Source organism: Rutidosis leptorrhynchoides, chromosome 9 (assembly GCF_046630445.1).
Source record: "Rutidosis leptorrhynchoides isolate AG116_Rl617_1_P2 chromosome 9, CSIRO_AGI_Rlap_v1, whole genome shotgun sequence".
NCBI classification, from domain to species: domain Eukaryota; kingdom Viridiplantae; phylum Streptophyta; class Magnoliopsida; order Asterales; family Asteraceae; genus Rutidosis; species Rutidosis leptorrhynchoides.
In genome coordinates this window covers 73116072-73123816 of record NC_092341.1, presented here as the reverse complement: position 1 = coordinate 73123816, position 7745 = coordinate 73116072, and positions in this window count along the sequence as shown.

Here is a 7745-nt window from a genome sequence, read left to right as displayed (position 1 = left end):
GAGTGTCTGAATGTGTAAAATGACGACCCAAGGGGTCTATTTATAGTGACAGATCCACCGGTTGGTTCGGGGACAAGTGTCAGATGATGATACGTTCTGTTATTCATGATCCAAAATTTGTGCTGATCGTGACGCTCTCTGATCAGGACTTAAGCTCTAGGCGGCCTTCATGGCTTACGCATGACGGAAGCAGCCTGCACAGCGGAGAACGCTGGACGGATAGTTTCACAAAACTGTTATTCTCGGTGTTCCTGATGCTATTTTCATGCGAATATTGTGTCTTTATGCGTGTATACGATATGATACACCATTAGCGACAACTCGCATGTTATAAAAAATTAAGATTCAACTAATCACAAAAGCTCACACAACAAACGTTAAGAAGTTCACTTAAAGGTTTTAAAATCCATGGCCCTAGTATGACCAGTCAATAGGTAAAAATAATTTAATCGAGCCGTATCCATGGGTAATTCTTTGGGATTTAACCGTCGCAATAGCCTAAATATTTTTTACATAAATAAATTAAATATTTTCTATTATATCTTACAGACTTGTATAAAATATTTTTCGCTAATAAACATAAACTTTTATGTATATATATTATATATTATATTATGTTTTTTATACGTCTATCGGTAAATTACAAAGTATATGTTTTATAAATTTGTCTTCCACGTACTCGTGGTTAATTATTTAATTCCTTTAATTAATATAATATTTAATTAAATAATAGTATTTTATAATAAGAATAATTACATAAATCTATCTTTAATTTATTAGGGAGTATTTTGGTATTTAATTAGATATTATAGGATATTTTTGCTTCTTTCAAATATTTTACGTTTTGCTAAATTTTAGATGTTTTAATGTATTTTTAATGAAATCATAAATGTAGAAGAATTATTATCAACCATTAATTATTTTTAAGAGCATTTTTTGATGAATGAATTGTAAGTTTTTAGTAAATTAAAAATATTTAAATGGATGACTAGATTATAGAAGTAATAAGTATAATCTATCTATCTATCTATCTATCTATCTATCTATCTATCTATCTATATTGATATTAATTAATTAAATATAATAACAAAGTCACTTTTAGCTAATCAATAATTAAAATAGCTTAGTTGGCAAAAGAATAACCATTGGATGTATTTCCATCTTTCAATCTCGACCATTCAAAGCCTTGATCATGCAACAATTGTCTCTCTCTTCTTATTTTGACACTAAACTCCCAAAATACCCTCAAACACTAAAAAAAAAAAGAACACGGGATGAGTCGTCTATTTTCAATTAGGTTTCTCCACAAGAAAAGATTTTCACGTGTCCAGATCAATTCCATTCATGCAATTAGGATTCGCAGCACACAAAAATTGCTTCAACATGTCTAGGTGAATTCAAATTGCTTCACCATTGGATACTTCATCCGATTTGCGATAATTTTGTTGTATCTCACCAAATATCGGTAAGCAATTATTCTACTTCGTTCAGAACAACTTCTTCAAGTGTTAGGTTTTACATTTATTCAAGCGCTTCGCCCCTATTTTTTTTCATTATAAAGAGCGGGGCCTTACTTATTCAGGGGGTGGGGGAACCCGTAGGAAGGGGCGACGAACCGCCGATTGACATATGAAATCGCCAACATGAACACAAACGAAATCTTTAATTCCCACTATCTAAGGGAAATCCTTGATGATCGGGTACCCTGGTAAAAGTGAGATGTCCAAGATGTTAAGAACGGGGGAAAGAATCGACGAGGAATCTAGACTAGAGATGAATATAGAACATCAAATCATGATTGAAAAATAAAAAGCGTGAGAAGAATTATCAACTCGAGATGTTAGAAGGCAGTGGCGGAGCCACGCTTTAGATGGGGGTGTCAATTGACACCACTTAATTTTTTTTTTTTTTTTTTTTGTCAGCATACAGTTTTCAGATTAAGAGGCCATATGTTATGGGTTATTGAAGGTTGACCCCAACCTTTTAATAAAGAACCCACTAAAAATATTTAATAATATTTAGATGCAAAGTTCTTGAAGGCAGTGGAAATTGAATTGCAATTGGAACTGAGTTTATCAAAGCTACAGCCCAATTAAGTAAATCGAAGATCCAATTGTTTTATTAATATACTTCGTACAGTTAATATATACGAGTAAACAATTGATTTTGTGAAAGTCTCTATTGCACATAATAATAATAATAATAATAATAATAATAATAATAATAATAATAATAATAATAATAATAATAATAATAATAATAATAATAATAATAATGAACTTGACATATTTATGTTCGGTTAATAAAGATTTCTTTGATTTTTCTTGTTGCAACCATAACGGTCGAGAGGTATTTCTCGACAATTAAGCTTGTAAAATAAGATTTGTGTAATCGGATTGATGAGAATTCCTAAACAGTTAGCTTCTCGATGTCATAAAAAGAGAAGTTTTAGCTAGTGTTACTGACGATAAAATTATGAAGCATTTTCGGCAACAGAAAATCATAGAAGTTATCTGTGTTAGACGATAACTTGCTTTTTTATATATTAATTAGAACTATACATTGCCAAATAATATCTGAGACTTGATACTTTTTGATACTCACTCCGTCCCACCACAAATGTCCACATCTTCATTTTGAGATGTCCCATTTCAAGTGTTCACATTTGCATTTTAGTATATCCCATTTCAAGTGTCTACTTTGTATTTCAATCAATGAGAAGAGGCTATTCTGGATAGAGAAGAATTCTGATTGGTGGAGAATGAAGTTAGTGGAATTTCCTAAAACTGTGTGCAAAAAGTAAGTGGACAATTGTAATGGGACGGAGAGATTATTATTTATAACACCACTCCTCTGAAATCCTGAATTTGCCACTGTTAGAAGGTGCAAAACAAATAGGGGCCGGAGCTGCTACAATTGCTTCAGCGGGAGCTGCTATCGGTATTGGAAATGTCCTTCGTTCCTCGATTTATTCCGTTGCTCGAAATCCATCATTGGCTAAATAATCATTTGGTTATGCCATTTTGGGCTTTGCTCTAACCGAAGCTATTGCATCGTTTGCCCCAATCAGGGGCGGATCTACTAGCAAAGGAATGGTAGCACGTGCTACCAGTGAATTAAATCCATATAGTGTTAAAAAATTGGATCATTAATTTGTGCTACCACTGAATTTTGTTATTTTTCTTTGTGGGCTACTGGTAGGGAGGCATGGAGCGTCACAAGATCAGGAGCATCAAATATTTTAGATCAATTTCTTGAATTTTTAGAAGAAAAATCGAAATCTTATTTTAGGGTTTTAATGGAGGTTGGAAGGGAATAATGAAGAAGACGATGTATCGGGAAAGTGAAGATACGGGTATAACTAAATTAGTGGGGCCCATCAGTTTTCTGGTTTCTTTTATCTTATGGAGCAAATGAATACGGAGTAATAAATAAATATAAATATAATAAATAAATTACTCCAATAAAATACTTCTCCGTACTTTGTGGGATAACATCTCAAATGTTTAGCTTTTATGGGCTGTACTCATATTTCAAAATAGGTGTGATATTATTATTATTATTATTATTATTATTATTATTATTATTATTATTATTATTATTATTATTATTATTATTATTATTATTATTATTAATTTTAATTATTATTATTATTGTTATTATTATTATTATTATTTATTATTATTATTGTATTATTATTATTATTATTATTATTATTATATTATTATTATTATTATTATTATTACTATTATTATTATTATTATTATTATTATTATTATTACTATTACTATTATTATTATTATTATTATTATTACTACTACTATTACTATTACTACTATCACTATTATTATTATTATTATTATTATTATTATTATTATTATTATTATTATTATTACTATTATTATTATTATTACTATTATTATTATTATTATATTATTATTATTACTAATATTATTATTACTACTATTACTATTACTACTATTACTATTACAATTATTACTATTATTATTACTACTATTACTATTACTACTACTACTACTACTACTATTATTATTATTATTATTATTATTATTATTATTTTAATTATTATTATTATTTTTAATTATTATTGTTATTATTGTTATTATTGTTATTATTATTATTATTATTATTATTATTATTATTATTATTATTATTATTATTATTATTATTATTATTATTATTATTTTTAATTATTATTGTTATTATTATATTATTATATAATATAATAATAATTATTATATTATTAACTAACCGCTATGTGTAATTTTGTAGTCGATATCTTTTAGTAAATTTTCGTCCATCGGCCAAACAAAATTCTGGATTTACTACTGGATATAAGTCACCTATTAAAAAAATTTTAAACTTGTAACCAGTGGCGCCAGTGACTAGTCAGAGCAGTGGCGGAGCCACTCAATGGTTTATGGGTGCACAGGCAACCAGTGATATTTTTCATTGTAGTGCAAATTTTACTGGACTTTTATAAAAGTGTAGTAACAAATCACATTGTGCCATCATCCCATTGGCCTAGATTTAATTGTGCCACCATCCCATTGATCCAGTAACAAATTTATAGCCACTATTTTTTACTTTTCTTCCTAAATACTCCTAATAAGGAGTAACAAATTTAAATTCACCAAACCATAATTCTTACAAAACAATTTACACTTGAGTAGACAACTATCTTATTAAATTAGTTCTCATTCTAGATTTCAGTGTAATAATACTTATAGTTAACAATAGTTATATATTGATTTTAACTCGATGCAAATATCAATTTTTGGAGTTCATAATCTTTTATAAACTTTTTATCCACCTTTTTAAACTATCTGGCATGTTAAAGGTTAGTACATATTTAGGTATTATCCTTTATATCTATCTAATATACGCAAGAGCAACACTCGAAATAAACTCTTTCACAATGAAGCTTACAAAATCAAATTTGTGTAATTGAATAAAATCGTTATTTTATGAATGGGTATCTTCTTATTGGCATATAAAACATAAGCATTGGGTAGTATTACAAATGAAGAAATTATTAATCATTTGCAGCAAAGGTGAGGTCGTAATTGAAGTCTATGGTTCAAAATTTTGATATTATATTGTGCCACCAGTGATCTAAAATTCTGGCTCCGCCCCTGAGTCAGAGGCGGAGCTAGTAGAGGGGTTTAGGGGTGTTCAGCATCCCCTAAGTGTAATAGTATATTTAGTATTTAACTATCTGTTCATGTTGAAATTTTTAATTGGGAAGGATGATATGAAATTAGGGTTTTAAGTAGTTACATGTAGAAATTGGGGAAGAGATAGAATGAAGTCATGAATCTGCGTCACTTTTTGAAAATAGTCATTCAATATCTGTGGCCCATCAAATTTGTTAATTTCCTTCCTTTCCCCGTGTACTTTGTACTACCTTTTAATACAATGATAAATAAATAAATTTTACTATCAAATATATAAATAAATAAATAAAAATATATAAGTATAGATATAGATATATAAATAGATACATTTAAATAATATATAAAAGCTAACAGATCACTCGGATATAGAGTTGTATTCCCTTGAAATCAAAAATTTGCTTGAAATTCAATGGACCAATCAGAGCGCGACATGTGGCGCGACAATCACATGTGATTGAAAAAAAAAAATTAATTTTTTTAAAATTTTTTTTTAAAAATTTAAAAAAAAAAAATTTTCAAAATTTTTTTTTATGAAAATTTTTTTTTATGAAATTTTTTTTTTTTAAAATTTAGCATGTCAAATCTAATCACATGTTATTATAAAACCAATCACATGTGATTGTGGAACTCAATCACATGTGATTTTGCATATCAAATCCAATCACATGTGATTAAAAAAAATTACAATTTTTTTAAAAAAATTTCAACCGGAAACATACTTTAATCGGTGATTTGATAAAGTTTGTTAGCGTTTCGTGATCGTATCTTCAAAATTTTAGACTTTAATTCGGTGATTTGATCAAGTTTTGATAAAAAAAACTTGGTGTTTGAAGTTTTAGCACAAATTTAGTGAAATTCGTCATTATTCGTCATTTTACTGAATTTTTTTTTCCAATCAAATGTGATTGAATTCGACATGCGATAATCACATGTGATTGGCATGCACAATCACATGTGATTTACTGCATGTCAAATTTAATCACATGTGATTGGAAAAAAATATTGAAAAAAAAAATTTCGAAAAAAAAAAAATTTGAAATTTTATTTTTTTTCGAAAAATTTTATTTTATTTTTTTGAATTTTTTTTTCCAATCACACGTGATTATCGCGCCACGTGTCGCAATCTGATTGGTCCCTTGAATCTCAGCTTAAAAATTGGTCTCATTTGAATATTTCTCCTCGGATATAAATACAAATTTATAAACTAAACAACGATCTGTTAACTTTTTGTTCGCTAAACTTTAATTTCTTATTAAATAAAATGATTCACATTATTGTCAAGTCTGTTCAAATTTGAAGTAGAATAAGACATATTTAGACTTAGCTAAAAAACTTAATACGACTAGTTGCGAGTTTTTTTAAACGTATTATATTCTCTTAAATAAAAATATCATAAATAAATGGCTTATTTTTTTTCACTTATAAATGTTGTTAAATATCAATAATTCTTTCTCGTTTATTCGATTGCTATTTTTTTGCTTTTTATAGTAATAGCAAAGTTAAATGTTATGATGCCCAATGAGAAAATAGATTTGACTTATAGTATAACTTTAGCCAATTTGAAAGACTTAAGGAAAAACCTATGACAACTAAGTGATCATTGTCATCCTTAATTACAACTTGGACGTTTTTTTATTTTAAAAATATTATAGGTTTGTGTTGCAATATGTGATTAATTTTTTTTTTGTTGATTCTTAATTCTTGTATAAGCCACCCCTAATTCGAAATCCTGGCTTCGCCCCTGTGACTAGTATTCCTAGATCCGCCATTGGCCCCAATGATGGCCTTTCTGGCTTATAGATGGTGCAAGATGGGTGGGTAGGGAGTATTCTGTAATGGGTAAACCCAGGGGTTTTAAGAAAGAAACAGAAAGAATGTGCAGATATGTAGCCAAATTTTTTTCAATAAGAGTGAATGGAAGGATCCTGAATTTACAAATCTGTATGTGAATAACCTCGAATCCGAGGTCACTGAGGATCTCTTGAAAGACAAGTTCTCAGAATATGGTAATGTCACAAGTGCAGTGATCATGAAAGATGCTGAAGGGAAATAAAAAAGGTACTGGATTCGTCAACTTTGAGTCACCGGATAGTGCAAAAAGGCCATTGAAGCTCTAAACGGCGTAATAATAGGTACAAAAACATCATAACCTTTTGTATCACACAATTTATCTGTTTTGTAGAGTTTTGATCAGTTAAGTTTTGTGCATGAAAACAGGTTTAAGGAATGGTTTGTTGAAACCGCTCTAAGGAAACTCGAAAGAGAAGGGCTGAAACTTTCTTATGAAAAGGACAAAACAAATGCTTCAGATCTATTTAATATACCATACTGCCCCGCTCTAGATAAAATGTAAGTTGACTAAACCCACTCATATGTAAATGAATCAAATAGGCCCCTGAACCTTTACACGATCTTGCATTGTCACCTCCCTCTTGTATTTGGCTTTATTAAATATATATTGTGTATGCTTCTCGATATGATGGTGGTTGTATTTTCAGTCAACATTCTGTTGAATCATACATTTGGTCAGATACGACTTTCAATAAC